We start from the raw sequence: 16,912 nt of genomic DNA on the forward strand, positions 1-16,912 counted from the left end.
AAGTTAAAATAAAAACAAACAAACAAATTAAATAGGGTAAGAACAAAAGGAAGATAAAAACGTAAAGAAAAACAATTGAGAACATGGGGAAAGAAGGAATTGGGGATTACAATAAAAATAAAAAGGTTGGGGAAAGGGATGAGCAGTGTGGTAAGGGAGGGAACAAAGTATTTCATTCTGCCCACACAAAAGAAAAGTAGCCATCAGGAGGCAATAAATTAAGAGCTAAAGGCCAAAGAGAAGTATTTGTACCTTGAAGGTTACAAATGATTTCTCTGAACGAAGGTAAAAAGGCAAAGAATTCCAGAGAGTGGGAGCCATAACACTGAATGAAGAATTCCTATGGAAATCCAGGAAAAGTTGTCTAAATGAGGGGGAGCAGGAGTAATCCCTGGATGCTCTCACCCTGCCTGTGCTCTCCTTCAAAATGACCTACTGGTAGTTTGACACTTATCAGTAGTCTCAGGTTACTACCTCAAGAGATCAGACTGCCAAACAAAGGCAGGGGTTTAGGGGCTGGAGATAAACTCCTAACTCCTCTCACCTTAGGTTCTCATCCTCAACCCTATAAGTCAGGTCTGCCTGAGTGAATTAGATTGTAAGCTCTTCTGAGAAGGGACATAACATAACATAACTTGATTCTTCTATACCGCCACAATCAGACGATTTCTAGGCGGTTTACACCGAAGAGAGCTGGACAATCAGCAAAGTACAAAATACAAATAGCAAAAGCACAACATATTTCTTAAGAATAGTCAGAGTAGAAATATTGTTATTAATATAACTTCTATTTAGGAAATGAATTTATCAAACAATACAGTCTTAATTTCTTTCCGAAATGCGCCGTAAGACAGCCTGGCTCCACTGATGTAATTACCCCACCAGGACTGCTGCTTTCTTGCTTGAAACAGAAAAGTCTATTAAATGTCAAAATGTACAGCACCGCGTACGCCTTTCAGCGCTTTAGAAGTGATAAATGGTAGCAGTAGGAGGCTACTTCTCCACTCTGTAGAAGCCCTGCTTGAAGATAAATTGTGCCCGCTATCCAGCAAAATACATAATGGCACACAGAAACGCTGACGTGTCTGCTCCAATATGTCTGATCACCAACGGTTGTTTTATTTTGGGGGGTGAAATATTATTTTAATCTGTGTTTATGCAGCCCCTCCCCCGCTGGGAATTTCAAAGCGTTCCAGGCAGTGCGATAACATCCTAGCCTTGAGATAACCCTATAACAGGAACCCACCTCCAGAATAACAAACAAGAGAGAGTCAACAAACTCCCAGTGACCTGCAACAGGAGGCACAAAAGATTGGGAACACTTACCTTTTTTTTTTCTTTTTTACTGGACAATGCATTATTTTTTTACTTAGTCAAAGAGAGCGAGAGTCAGAATTGTAATGGTCTGTTAGAAATAAAAATGAATTGACATTAAATCCACAGAGCTAGGTACAGAAGATAACCTTAATAGGAAAATTATTGTTTAGGCTTTCAAGTTTTCAGGGTTGTTAAGGTTTCTTTCTGAAGCCATGAAGATATTGGATTTTTGGATTCCTTATGGCAGTGTCTCTCAAACTGTGTGCCCCGAAGAGAGTCAAGTTTATTAGGTTTTTATATACCACCTATCAAAATTATCTAAGCGGTTTTACAATCGGATGCACTATCTGTCCCAGTGGGCTCACAATCTATCTAATATACCCGAGGCTATGGAGGATTGAGTGACTTGCCCAGGGTCACAAGGAGCAGCGCAGGGTTTGAACGCACAACCCCAGGGTGCTGAGGCTGTAGGTCCAACCACTGCGCCACACACTCCTCCACTGGGTGTGCCATGAGAAATTCTAGAATTTTACTTTATTTTCAAAAATTCCCTTCATAAGTATATACGAGAACAGATGACATGTATGTCACATACGCAAGAGTCTGTCAATGTTATGAGCATCTGTGTGCGGAAGGATACAACTGCCTAGACAAGCATCATTCTTTGACTTGATTGCTCTTTGATAACTAGCAGCAAGTAATTTTATTTTTATTTTTAATGCAGTAGTTATCCTAACTTGAGCGACAAAGCAACAAGACCTTGTTACCATATGGATCGTCTTATCTTTGCGAACTTGGATTTTTAGATCTGCCAGAAATTAAATTGTGAAAAAAAGAGAACGACTGCAGATGGTGGATGATGAAATGCGTGTTTGCTTGTCGACTGCCGAGTCACATTATGAGTTAATTTGCACTCAAAAATGAGCACAATCCATCACATTGATTAGCAATTCTGTTCTATCTACTTTAGTTTCACCATTGTTACAATTCCCCTTGCATAGCTTAAAGAACTTTAACTCCCCTCCTTTTACGAACCCGCATTAGGCTTTTTTATCGCCAGCTATGGCGGTATTAGTTCTGATGCTCATAGGAAGTCTATGAGTGTCAGAACTAATACCTCTGTGGCCGGCAATAAAAGCTTTTTGTTGGTTTTGCAATTTTACAATTTAAATTATAATGTTCCACGAAAAACATTTGCTTTATTTAGTGTGCCAGAGCTAAAAAAAAGTTTGAGAGACACTGCTCTAGACTATCTTCAAATCCTTTACCTGTTTCACTACTATTATCAGTTCCACATAGTTCTTTCTTTCAAAGCTCTAGCCTAGGTTTCTTTTACTCGATCTTCTCTTGCAGAGTTTGAATCGACAGCAAATTAAATCTAAGGAACATTAGTTCAAGATGCTGGTCCATCTAGCTATAAACTCTGTATCTGTAGAAAATAGTTTAGGGGCAATCCATACTTGAAGGCTTCTTGGAATTATTTCTTTCCTACAGTACTCCACTATGCAGTTCCCATTTAATTAATGACTGAAAATTTTCTTGCAATGCCATCCAATCTGGAGTGTCTGCTAAGCCCCCTTCTATCTGGGACAAGGCTGGGACTTGCAATATTGTTGTCATAGGGCCCGTCTTCTCCACAGCTTCGAAGGGTCCCTTCCATCTGACCAAGAGTTTGTTACTGGAGATGGGCATCAGCAGCAGAACTTTGTTGCAAGGTTGGAAAGTTTGCTCCTTCGATTTATCGTAATATATTTTCTGTTGTTTCTGGGTATTTTCTAAGTTCTCATTGGCTTTTGTTCTTATTTTATTAAGGTTTCTTTCTGATACAGTGGTTGAGGTATTTTTGGGCTCTGATCAGTTCTCTCTGACCACATCCAGAATATCTTGGGGCTGTTGTCCCAGAATTAATTCAAATTGGGAAAACCCTATTGATGCTTGGAAACTTCATGATAAGCAAACAAAATATATAGGATGGCTTTGTCCCAGTCGGTCATATTGGTTCCCAAGCATTTCTTTAACATACGTATTAAGGTCTGGTTCAACCGTTTGACCAAACCATCTGTCTATGGATGGTAAGTGGCAGTCTTCAAGTGTTTAATCCCAAATAGTTTGAGCATGGCTTCCAATGTTTTAGAGAGAAAATTAGTCCCTCTATTCATAAGAAGTTCTTTGGGAAACCCCACTTGACAAAACACTCTTAACGGTTCCTGGGCAATCACAAGAGTAGAGGTTTTCTTCAGTGGCATTGCCCAGGGATATTGAGACACATAATCACCATGATAAGCAAATACTGATAACCCCTTTTTGGTTCTCTCTAAGGGTCCGATTAGATCAACAGACACTCTCTCCATGGGTGTTTTCATAACTGGCAAGGAGATCAGGATTGCTTGCTCTAGAAGATGTTGGGGAACCTTTTGGCATTCTGGACAGGACCAACAGAAGTATCTGATATCCTGAAAGATGCCCTGCCAAAAAAAATCGAGTTGTTAAAAACATAAGAATTGCCACTGCTGGGTCAGACCAGTGGTCTATTGTGCCCAGCAATCCACTCACGCGGCGGCCCTTAGGTCAAAGACCAGTGCCTTACCTGTATATGTTCTGGTTCAGCAGGAACATGTCTAACTTTGTCTTGAATCCCTGGAGGGTGTTTTCCCCTATAACAGCCTCCAGAAGAGCGTTACAGTTTTCTACCACTCTTTGGGTGAAGAAGAACTTCCTTACGTTTGTACAGAATCTATCCCCTTTTAACTTTAGAGAGTGCCCTCTCGTTCTCCCTACCTTGGAGAGGCTGAACAACCTGTCTTTATCTACTAAGTCTATTCCCTTCATTATCTTGAATGTTTTGAGGGAGAAGAGGCCCAGTTTCAAGTTCAAGTTTATTTGTTCTTGATGAATCGCCTATTCAAATTGCTAGGCGATGTACAGCAATAAAAACATATACTAATAACATATAGTATTAACTAATAACATATACTAATAACATATACTAAACATATACTAATAACATATAGTATACTAATAACATATAGTATTAACATATACTAATAACATATAACTAATAACTAATAACATATACTAATATACTAACATATACTAATATACTAACATATACTAGTATACTAATATACTAGTATATACTAATATACTAACATATACTAATAACATATAACTAATAACATATACTAATAACATATACTAATAACATATACTAATAACATATAGTATTAACATATAAAATAACTTTTGTTATGAGTTAGAACTTAACAAACTGAGCACATACATTTAAAATAAATTTTATGGGTTGAGACTTACAAGAATTGTGAGGATAAGAGGGGAAAAAAGTTACAATTTTTGGATAGAAGAGAGGAAAAAACATAAAAGGAAAGAACAAAAAGGAGGGTAATGTTAGCTGCTTAAAAAGGGAAAAAAAAGGAAAAATCGATATTTAATATACTGTATGGCAACTCCTCCAGTCCCTTAACCATTTTAGTTGCTCTTTTCTGGACCCTGTCGAGTAGCACTGTGTCCTTCATGTACAGCGACCAGTGCTGGACGCAGTATTCCAGGTGAGGGCGTACCATGGCCCGGTACAGTGAAATGATAACCTTCTCCGATCTGTTCATGATCCCCTTCTTAATCATTCTTAGCATTCTGTTTGCCCTTTTCGCCACCACTGCACATTGCGCGGATGGCTTCATTGACTTGTCAACCAGTTTGTTTCCTGGGGGGTCTCTCCAAGTATTGCACCGGACATCCTGTATTCGTGTATAAGATTTTTGCTACCGACATGCATCACCTTACACTTACCCATGTTAAACCTCATTTGCCAAGTCGCAGCCCATTTCTCAAGTGTGTTTATGTCACGTTGCAGATCTTTGCAATCCTCCTGCGTCTTCACTACTCTGAATAACTTCGTATTGTCTTCAAATTTAATCACCTCACTCGTCGTACCAATTTCCAGGTTGTTTATAAATAGGTTGAAGAGCACGGATCCAAGCACCGAACCCTGTGGCTCTCCACTTGTAACGCTTTTCGAGTCCGAGTATATGCAAAATTGTAAGCAAATGAGGCTTTTCAGCTTAGCCTCATGGAATGAGCCTATACACAGCATGTTCTGGCATATTGCTCTTCTTTAATCCTCCCCCTATTGGAAGATCTTGGTGATAGAATGTATATCTTATCATTTGAGTTACTTTTATCTTGGATTCAGCTGAGAAAGCAGACATTTGGCCTCTGTTATGCTACCCCGAGTATTCCAAATGTATAAAGTCCAAACCGTTAAGACAACATTGAATTGATTCAATTTTAAGGTTTCTCTTCTCCATGTTATTATTAACAAAATGGGGTAGAGCAGGGATGTCAAAGTCCCTCCTCGAGGGCCACAATCCAGTCGGGGTTTCAGGATTTCCCCAATAAATATGCATGAGATCTAGTAGCATACAATGAAAGCAGTGCATGCAAATAGATCTCATGCATATTCATTGGGGAAATTCTGAAAAACACGACTGGATTGCGGCCCTCGAGGAGTGACTTTGACACCCCTGGGGTAGAGGGAGAAAGAATACCCAGAGATGGATTATGAGGTGGAGTGGGAGCTCTAGAAAGAAGTGCCAGCTGTCTCCAGATTCAAACCAGGATTTGCCCATTGCATGTAGGGACTTGTACTTCTGATTTCCCAGTTGCATTCTATTAAACAAGAAGACTACAAATCCCTACATGTGGTGGACTGAACCCAGGATTAGATCAGACCTGTGTAGTGATGTTGGAATCAGCTGGTAACCCAAAGGAATGGTGGGTTGTAATACATGCTTCCTAAACTCTCTGGAGGTTCCTGAAATGCAGCACCAAACTAGGAAGGTGTGATGGATCACTTCATGCCACTCTGATAGAACAAGTTGACCCTCGTCCATTTTTATCCTTTGACAGGTCAGCGGGTGCTAAGCACAGTCCAGTATTGAGCAAGCTCATTCACTGTCCAGGAAGGGGTGATTTGTTTTATTTTCACAATCGTTTTGAAATGTAGGTGCCTATGGATTTTTTTTTTTGGCAAACATGGAAATGTTAAATGTACGCTTTTTCTTTTTAGGGAAAGTTCACGTATTCATTGGGGGGGGCAAAACCAAAATTCAGCCTGCCTCAGTCACACATTTTTGCTCTAGAATTTCAATAAGAGCAGACAAAGTGTAGAGGTGGAGGGGTGGGGGGTAGGGGAAAGGGGAATATCTGCAGAAAAATAAACTGTTTTGGAATCTGTCCAGCAAAGGGACCCTCATTGGAAAAGGCTCAGTGGTTAAAGCTATAACCTCAGCACCCTGAGGTTGTGGGTTCAAACCCATGCTGCTGTGCAAGTCACCTAATCTCCCCCACTGCCCCAGGTACATTAGATAGATTGTGAGCCCACTGGGACGGATGGGGGAAAATGCTTCAGTACCTGTTTAAAATATTCATGTAAACCATTCTGAGCTTCCCTGGGAGAACAGTATAGAAAAATGAATGAATGAATGAATAAATAAATAAACTGCTTTTCATTACTTTATGTTGCTCATATGAAAATGCTCAAACTCTTTAGGACAAAGCACAGGCAAGAGAGGAAAGGGCTCCCTGCCGTATATCCCGTCAGGGGTCTCTTTGTTTTGGCAGAGTGATAAAGCAAAAGCTCTTCTTGCTATCCTGGTCTAACAAAGCCACCCATGTGGCTTGTTCGGTCGTCAGCTTGGATCCAGCCCTATGACCTGGGCTTGCTTGGCATGGAGCCCACGGCTGGGCCAAAGCAGGGAGCTGTGCTCATCGGCACCTGCCCTCCAGATGACCTGATAAAAGCCAGGGTACATTCAGGATTGCACGGAAGCACGTTTGCACAAAAGTGATCACTCCAGGGCCCTGGCTAAAATTCAACCAGTCCTCCGGCCCCTCCTTTATTTTAGATGCCAGAAAAAGAGTCACGGCCTCATTCTGTAGCAGAAGTAACGACTTGTTTGCGGTGTCGGCTATAGATATTTGGAGAATAACCAGTCTGCCCTGGGCTGTTTTTTTACAGGTGCTTCTGTTCAAGGGATGGTCTTCACACGTTCTGCCTCCTGTCCATCTGTCCTCTGAGCCCAGCGTGCACCGGGAATCCACTGGTGAGTAAGCTTGTCACCCTTCTGTTTTCTTGGCCAATGGGCTCCTATCCAATGCTATTTGAACTTTCTGTCTCCTGAACCTTTTGTTGTTTATAAAAAAAACATCACTAGACTGGAACCGGAGAATATTAAAAGCAGCAGTAAATTAAGCATTTTGAAAAATATTCATTTTGCTATAAAAAGAAATACAGTAGTTAAGGTTCTCCCCTTTTGTATTTAATGTAAGAGAAGCATTTACAATGGAGGAAAAGCAAAATCCTATAAACTTGAAATTCAGCCCTCATCTAGCGATAATCTAATCTAATCCTTAGATTTATATACCAAATCTTCTTCCAAAATAGAAGCTTGACTTGGTTTACAAAAAGATACTTAACCTACTTAGATCAGATCTAATTTGCAATTATAAGAAAAATGATTTAACAGGATCCACAACCTCAGTAGGATCTATTAAAAAGATGTGATAAGGGATGTTCCCCACCTCTTGGGATCTTTTTAAAACTTGCAGCAACACCTAGAAGGCAATGGATTGGTATTCATCCCTGTAAGCTGTCAAGTTACTTAGCCTGAAGTTGGCTGACTCTATTCTTCAGCTTCTATCTGCAATATTCCTCTTCCACTGCTGTTATCCAGCACGCAATTACAAGTGACAGCTGAAAGACAATTCCAGTACATCGAGCTAGCCAAGGCCATAACAGGCCTGGAAATGGGTCTGAGCTGTGTGAGAGGAGCCAGATAACGTCAGAGAGAACATGATACTCAAACCATAATTCACCAGATGTGCTATAGTGGAACAAACCCACCGCATGCACTGTGCAGCTGAATAGCAAGCAGCAGAAACTTACCCAGATCTAATGTCCAATTTTCAGCCTGTGACACATTAGTGGAAATTGGCATTATTAAGCCAGCATTTGCTCCTGTGGTGTTCTAATCTGTTCCCTTCTTGTATTTATTGATTCAATTTTCTATACTGTTCTCCCAGGGGAACTCAGAACGGTTTACATGAATTTATTCAGGTACTCAAGCATTTTTCCATGTTTTTCCCAATGGGCTCACAATCTGTCTAATGTACCTGGGGCAATGGGGGGATTAAGTGACTTGCCCAGGGTCACAAGGAGCAGCGTGGGTTTGAACCCACAACCTTAGGGAGCTGAGGCTGTAGCTTTAACCACTGCCCTGTCATACGAGAAGTATTCACAGCAGCAGGACATACTCCCTATCATGTGCCATCATGGCAGGGCACTCTGCTTTCCCAGAGATATGCATTCACCATTAAAAAAGGGCAGATATCAATGGGGAGTTGTGTCCTGGAGATTATCCTAAACCAGTTTGAAGTAAATGCTTTAGATCAGTGGTTCCCAACCCTGTCCTGGAGGACCACCAGCCAGTTGTGTTTTTGGGATAGTCCTAATGAATATGCATGAGAGAGATTTGCATATAATGGAAGTGACAAGCATGCATATTCATTAGGGCTATCCTGAAAACCTGACTGGCTGGTGGTGGTCCTCCAGGACAGAGTTGGGAACCAGTGCTTTAGACAGACCTAAGAGAGGACTCCAGTTCACTAGTTCTGAAATGAGCCAGTGCTAGTTTGCATCCCAGTGCCTTTAGACCAGGGTTGTCCAACGTCAGTCCTTGAGGGCTGCAATCCAGTTGGGTTTTCAGGATTTACCCAATGAATTTGCATGAGATCTGTTTGCATGCACTGCTCCCATTAAGAACATAAGAATTGCTGCTGCAGGGTCAGACCAGTGGTCCATCATGCCCAGCAGTATGCTCACGCGGCGGCCCTCTGGTCAAAGACCAGTGCCCTGACTGAGACTATCCCTATCAGGATACATCCTTGTTCAGCAGGAATTTGTCTAACTTTGTCTTGAATCCCTGGAAGGTGTTTTCCCCTATGACAGACTTCGGAAGAGCGTTCCAGTTTTCCACCACTCTCTGGTGAAGAACTTCCTTATGTTCGTATAGAATCTATCCCCTTTCAACTTTAGAGAGTGCCCTTTCATTCTCCCTACCTTGGAGAGGGTGAACAACCTGTCCTTATCTACTAAGCCTATCCCCTTCAGTACCTTGAATGTTTTGATCATGTCCCCTCTCAGTCTCCTCTGTTCGAGGGAGAAGAGGCCCAGTTTCTCTAATCTTTTGTTGTACGGCAGCTCCTCCAAACCCTTAACCATCTTAGTCGCTCTTCTCTGGACCCTTCCGTGTCCTTCTTTATGTATGTCCTTCTTCTTGTATGCAAATAGATCACATGCCTATTCATTTGGGAAATCCTGAAACCCCAACCTGGCAAGGGCCAAGGTTGGACACCCCTGCTTTAGACATGGGAGCCAACTTTTCAAAATGATTGGGGGAGATAAACCCAAAGCAAATTACCTCTTCCTGGACATCGTCAACAGTGAGAGTGCTCAAGCACCCATAGAGCTGGTTCTTACGCCTCTAGATGCAGTGGGGCCAAAAAACAAACCTAGATCCACCTGATTCTGATGATCTAGATCAGTTAGGAACCCTGCCCCATCCATCAGGTTAGTGTGAGGTGGGCAACCTTGGTCCTTGAGGGCCACAACCCAGTTGGGTTTTCAAGATTTCCCCAAAGAATATGCATAAGATCTGTTTGTATGCACAGCCTCCACTGTGTGCAGATATATCTCATGCATATTCATTGGGGAAATTCTGAAAACCCATCTGGGTTCTGGCCCTCAAGGTTCGAGGTCGCCCATCCCTGGTTAGAACATCAAGTGGGTGTACAGGAGAAGGAGGAGATCAATAAATTGTATAACACTAAAACACTGCCTTCCTCCCCACATTGCTGAGAAGACACTTGGAAAAGTCTCTGTCCTAGTGTTGTCTGTGCCAAAGTACTATACAGTTGCTTGAAAAGCAATAGCCACTTTAGCCGGATTTCTACAACCATCAATCTGCCTACTCCTGAGCTCAGCTGCATTCAGTTTTGGTCTCACTACATTTCCTTTCTATCTATAATAGTTTGCCTTTTTTTAAATAAATAAATAAAAGATCATTTATAAAACTTTTTCTTATAAGACGCATATGCTTAAATTCCTGACTGTAAACCACTTCGGCTATAAGTGGTATATAACTACTTAAATAAATAAATAAGAACATAAAAAAGACTTCATGGGTACAAATGGATGCAGTGAGAAGAACACGCATACTTGTATGCAACTCTGGAACAGGCATGGTCAGGGCAGGATTTGGAGCAGAGTTGTGATGTACATGCATTCTTTATAAAATGCCCTAATTTGCCTAATAGATTTACAGCAGCTGCGATCTGATATAAATATACAGAGCTTTGTTGTAGCAGCAATTTCAGTTGCTCTTTTGAGGAAATTTAATAAAGACCTATAAAACAGGCTTAAACTAGACGCCTACTTTGTCTCCTAAACGAAGAAATCCATTATAAAATTACTCTCAAAGCATGCGTTTCCGATTCTGGATACCATCTCCTTTACTGAGCTCATGTCTAAGTTGTCTGTGCTGAGATGTACAGCTAAGTGTTGAATTGTTCAGAGTCTCTTATACTGCTTCTGAGGACATGAGAGATATACAATGTCACAGTGGTTTAGGATGCTAAGGATCAGTGGTTGAGATAGGATCTGGAAGGAGAGAATATAAAAATAAGAGCGAACAGATTGCAGTCTCCAGAGTGTGGCAAAGCATTTGCATATACACTTCCCCCTCTGAATCCGCGGTTTCAGCATCCGCGGATTCAGTTATTCGCGGTTTCAGCATCCGCAGATTCAGTTATTCGCGGTTTTAAATTTTTTGGGCTATTTTAAGCCCTGTAAGCCCCCCCCCCTTAAGCCTTACCTGGTGGTCTAGCGGGTTTTTGGGGTAGGAGCAATCTTCCCACGCTCCTGCCCCGTGTAGATCACTCACAGGAAATGGCTCGAGAGACTACGGGAGCTCAAGGCAGCCATTTCCTGTGAGCAATCTGCACGGGGCAGGAGTGTGGGAAGATAGCTCCTGCCCCGAAAACCTGCTAGACCACCAGGTAAGGCTTAAGGGGGGGCTTACAGGGCTTAAAATAGCTGGGGGAAGCAGGGTTTGGGGCAGAACTGGCCTGAATATTATTCACTTTTTTTAATATTCGGGGCCGGCTCTTCCCCTAACCCCCGTGGATACGGAGGGAGAAGTGTACAGTAGACTCTCTGTTAACCGGAACTCAGACAACCAGCAAAATAAAATCAAAGAAATACTGTAATACTTTTAAATAAAATCAATTTCTGGCGGAAATTTAAGTGTAAACCTGGCATGCCACATCTGAGTACGCCCTTGCTTTGCCTACCACATGTCTGGTAGTTTGTCTGGAACAGTTTATGGTATGGCATAGTATGGGGGTAAAGTATTAGTTAGGCCTATTTTTAATAGTAACTCTCAAGCAACCTGAAACTACATTTATCCAGCATGTACCAATCTCTATGGGTGCCAGTTAACTGAGAGTCTACAAACAACATCTACAAAGCTGCCCTTCCTGCTGAAACCTAATGCCAATTCGGAGCAGGCATTAGGATGTCTGAAGAGAGGATTTCCCATGATTCTGTCTGTAAAATATGATGGGTTTTATTTAATTTAGAAGCAGAAGGAAGCTCGTGCAAACCCTTAAATGCTTGCATTGGCAGTGAGATGAACATGTGCGAATCAGAGTAAACCTGAAACTGAAAACACACATTACGACTACTATTTATTATTTCTTGTTTAATTCTTTATTGATTTTCAAATTTTGACAGTGCAATACAACTATATTAAACATGAGCATTATACATAACGCACTTAAAATACACAAAATTAATACATTACCAATCCTTTTCTCCCTCCCTTCCTCACATAACTATTACACTGCATATACATATATTATTGCAATATTATAGATAAATACCTTTGGCAAACCCAAATACCTTCCCTTCCCCCCCCCCCGAATGTGTAAGAAATCTGTAAAAAGGGAGATACCTGACATTCATTGCAATTCAACATATGCAGTCAATGGGCTCCACACCTTATTGAATGTCATACTAGACCCCAAACACTCCGCATTCACTCTCTCATATTTATACGTGGAACAAATATTTGCCCACCAAAATGTGTAATTCAGTCTGTCGTAACTCTTCCAGTTACGCGTAATCATCTGGATGGCTATTCCGGTCATAACCAAGAAGAGCCGGCTTTTATATCTATCTAAAGAAGGCTTAATATGCAATATTGTACCACAAATTATGGCTTCATAGGTTAACTGGATTGATGACTCAAGAATAATATTTATTTGTCCCCAAATTGACTTCTAGAAATTAAGTATCATTGGACAATAATACAACAGATGATCCAAGGTCCCTCTATCAATATGACAATGCCACCATCTATTAGACTTAGAACTATCTACCTTATTCAAATGAACTGGGGTCCAAAAAATCCTATGTGATAAGAATAACCAAGTTTGTCTCATAGATGCTGACGCTGTACATCGTAATCTCAAAGTCCAAATTCGTGGCCATCGAGATGCAGAAATATACTGCTTAATCTCAATGCTCCAAATATCTCTCAGACTATTCTTTGGTTTTTTTGTTCAAAGTTTCCGAAATTAATTTATACCACCTGGCGGCCTGATGTCCTAACAAATCTATCTGGTAGCATTATTTCTGTAGCGCTACCATGTGCATACAGCATTGTACATTAAACACGCAAGAGGCGGTTCCTGCTCAAAAGAGCTTGCAGTCTTATTATGACAGACACACAGGGCACAGGACAAAGGCGAGTCGATTATATGTTGCTCATGAAGGGAAATAGAAAGGGATGAAGAAGTAGAGGGTAGGGGCTATAGAGGGAATGAGAAATAGATGTAGTGTATTACAAGTTGGAAGGTTTTGGACCAACCACAGCATCGAAAAAGTGTATTGATTCAGGCAGGTTGTTCCAGGCATACGGCGCAGCAAGGCAGAAGGGGCAGAGTCAGGAGTTGGCAGTAGAGCAGAAGGGTACAGCCAAGAGAGACTTACCCGAAGAACTGAGTTCCCGGAATGGGGTGTAGAGAGTTGCACGGGGACAGAAATCCCACCCATCCCCGCCCGTCCCCGCCAGGATCCTCTCCATCCCCAGTCCCCACCCGTCCCCGTCAAGATCCTCTCCGTCCCCATCCATCCCCGCAAGGAATTACTTCCATCCCCACCTGTCCCCATAAAAAGCAGCAATTACTTCTGACAGGATCATCAATTCCACAGTTTCTTTTGTGTTTGCGCTGCTGTTTTCCTTGTGGAATCTCTTTGGTGGAACCCTTTTTTTGTTTTCTGTTCAGGTAATTAACTTACTAAGGCTGATGAGTCCATTATATTATATGGATGAACCCTGCTTCCAAAGCCTCCCATCCCCGTGGGAGTCCCGTTGGCTAGGGGGGGGGGTCCCTGTGGGAGTCCCGTGGGCCAGAGGGGGGTCCCCGTGGGAGTCCCGTGGGTTAGGGGGGATTCCCGCGGGACCACCGCAGGATTCCCGCGATCCCCGTTCCCATGCAGACCTCTAATGGGGTGTAGGGAGAGATAAGAGAGGAGAGATGTTGAGGAGCCGTAGAATGCATACACTTGTAGCTCAGTAAGAGGAGTCTAAACTGCATGTGGAAGCAGTTAGGGAGCTAATAAAGCGACTTGAGGAGAGGAGTAACACGAGCATAACGACACTGGTGGAATATGAGGCTGCGCAGCAGAATTCTGAACAGACTGAAAGGGGGAGAGATGGGTTAGCGGGAGACCTGCAAGAAGCTTGTTGCAATAATCCAGGCACACTGATTTCACTAGTGGGTAAGGCTGTGAACTTCAAACACCCGAGATCAATTAATGGGGTATGAATATCATCATGATTTAACAGAAAACTCCTACCAGGGTATTTTACTGGAACATGCTGAAAATTACATATAATCAGACTTTAAAGTAGCAAAAGTACTTAGCATAATTAGCTGCTAAGCCTACAACGTCGGAAGCTCTAAGAATGTTAGTAGTCAGTTGTTAGGTACAGGCAAATCAAACGCTGGAGAAATTAGACCGCAAAAGTTTCTAAACCCCTGAGGAAGCTTTAATTAGAGAAACGGCTGAGCTCCCGTTGGGATAAGCTAAGTACTTTTGCTACTGTAAAGTCTGATTATATGTAATTTTCAGCACTTTCCAGAAAAATAGCCTGGTAGGAGTTTTCTCTTAAATAATGATGATATTCATACTAGAGTTGCGCGGGGACAGAAATCCCACCCATTCCTGCCAGGATCCTCTCCGTCCCCACCCGTCCCCGTCAGGATACTCTCCGTCCCCACCCGTCCCCGTCAGGATCCTCACCGTCCCCACCCATCCCCGCAAGGAATTACCTCCATCCCCGCCCGTCCCCATAAAAAGCAGCAATTACTTCTGACAGGATTATCAATTCCACAGTTTCTTTTGCCGTTTTCCTTGTGGAATCTCTTTTGTGGAACCCTTTTTTGTTTTCTGTTCAGGTAATTAACTTATAAACCCCCTCTTTTACTAAGGCTGATATGTCCATTATATTATATGGACGAAACCTTCTTCCAAAGCCTTCCATCCCCGTGGGAGTCCCATTGGCTAGAGGGGGGGTCCCTGTGGGAATACCGTGGGCCAGAGGGGCGTCCCCGTGGGAGTCCCGTGGGTTAGGGCGGATTCCCACGGGACCCCCATGGGACCCGCGGGATTCCCGTGATCTCCGTTCCCATGCAGATCTCTAATTCATACCCCATTAAGCACCAATTGGTCTTGGGTGTTTGAAGTTCACAGTCTTACTCACTAGTGATATCAGTGTATCTGGTTTTACTACACTTGCTTCATTCAGTGTGTGTATGTAACTTGATCGTACTTGAGCAAGTCTTGTTCCGAATAGGGTTGATTTGGCAGTAATCCAGGTGAAAGGTTACAAGGGTGTGGATAATGGTCTTGGCAGGGTGCTCATAAAGAAAACTTCAGATTTTCGCAAGGTTTTGACAGTTTGTTGGATATGCGAAGAGAAGGACAGAGACAAGTCAAAGATGACCCCGAGGTTGCGAGCCGACGAGACAGGGAGGATGAGAGCGTTATCCACCAAAATAGAGAACATAGGAAGAGGAGAGGCAGATTTAGGAGGAAAGACGAGTTCAGTTTTGCTCATGTTTAACTTTAGATGGCAGTGAAACATCCATGTAGTAATGTCAAACAGGCAGGCCAAGACTCAGGCCTGGATAACTGTAGAAAATTCAGGCGTAGAGAGGTAATTTTGTGAGTCATCAACACAGAGATGGTACCAGAAGCTGTGGGAGGAGATTAGAGCACCAAGGCAAGAACTGACGATGGAGAAAGAACATAAGAAAGTCTACAAAATCCTTAGTGGAGTGAAATGGGTACAAGTGGATCGATTTTTCACTCCGTCAAAAATTACAAAGACTAGGGGACACTCGATGAAATTACAGGGAAATACTTTTAAAACCAATAGGAGGAATTATTTTTTCACTCAGAGAATAGTTAAGCTCTGGTTGTGGTAGGAGTGGATAGTGTAGCTGGTTTTAAGAAAGGCTTGGACAAGACAGACATGGGGGAAGCCACTGCTTGCCCTGGATCGGTAGCATGGAATATTGCTACACATTGGGTTTTGGCCAGGTGCTAGTTACCTGGATTGGCCATGTGAGAATGGGCTACTGGGCTTGATGGACCATTGGTCTGACCCAGTAAGGCTATTCTTTTTTTTTTTTATATATATATTTAAATGTTTATTGGTTTTCAAACAGAAGAAACAAAACAATGAACTCAAATAATACACCATCAATTCGAATACAAGATCCATGGCAATATCTTCTATATATATAAAATCGGAGGTATGTATGTGTGTTTGTATGTATGTATGTGTGTGTGTGTGTATGTGCCGCGATCACGCAAAAACGGCTTGACCGATTTGAACGAAACTTGGTATGCAGATCCCTCACTACCTGGGATGATATGTTCTGGGGGTATCGCAGCCCACCTGCACACATGGGCGGAGCTACAAACATAAAATCAGATTTCACCCATTCATGTCAATGGAAAAAATGTAAAAAGCTGCCATTCTCACAGTAATTCAAAAACGGCTTGACCCATTTCAACGAAACTTGGTATGCTGATCCCTCACTGCCTGGGATTATATTTTCTGGGGGTCTCGCGGCCCACCTGCACACGTGGGCGGAGCAACAAACATAAAATCAGATTTCACCCATTCATGTCAATGGAAAAAATGTAAAAAGCTGCCATTCTCACAGTACTTAAATTATGGCTTGACCGATTTGAACGAAACTTGGTATGCAGATCCCTCACTACCTGGGGTGATATGTTCTGGGGGTCTCGCGGCCCACCTGCACACGTGGGCGTAGCTACAAACAGAACATCAGATTTCACCCATTCATGTCAATGGAAAAAAAGTAAAAAGCTGCCATTCTCACAGTAATTCAAAAACGGCTTGACCGATTTGAACGA

At 42.3% G+C, this 16,912-nt stretch overlaps 1 protein-coding gene across 3 annotated transcripts in view; it reads left to right on the plus strand.

Moving 5' to 3' along the window:
• SLC38A5 (solute carrier family 38 member 5) overlaps positions 1–16,912 on the plus strand; it is a 196,580-nt gene that overhangs the window by 75,088 nt on the left and 104,580 nt on the right. For 2 of the 3 annotated variants that reach the window (XM_033923471.1, XM_033923481.1), the window contains exon 2: positions 7,355–7,439. The exons of the other annotated variant lie outside the window; for it this stretch is intronic. The gene's annotated coding sequence lies outside the window, so the exon portion shown is untranslated. The remainder of the gene's footprint in view (positions 1–7,354; positions 7,440–16,912) is intronic. 3 annotated transcript variants of the gene reach the window in all.

Source organism: Geotrypetes seraphini, chromosome 1 (assembly GCF_902459505.1).
Source record: "Geotrypetes seraphini chromosome 1, aGeoSer1.1, whole genome shotgun sequence".
Classification (NCBI taxonomy): domain Eukaryota; kingdom Metazoa; phylum Chordata; class Amphibia; order Gymnophiona; family Dermophiidae; genus Geotrypetes; species Geotrypetes seraphini.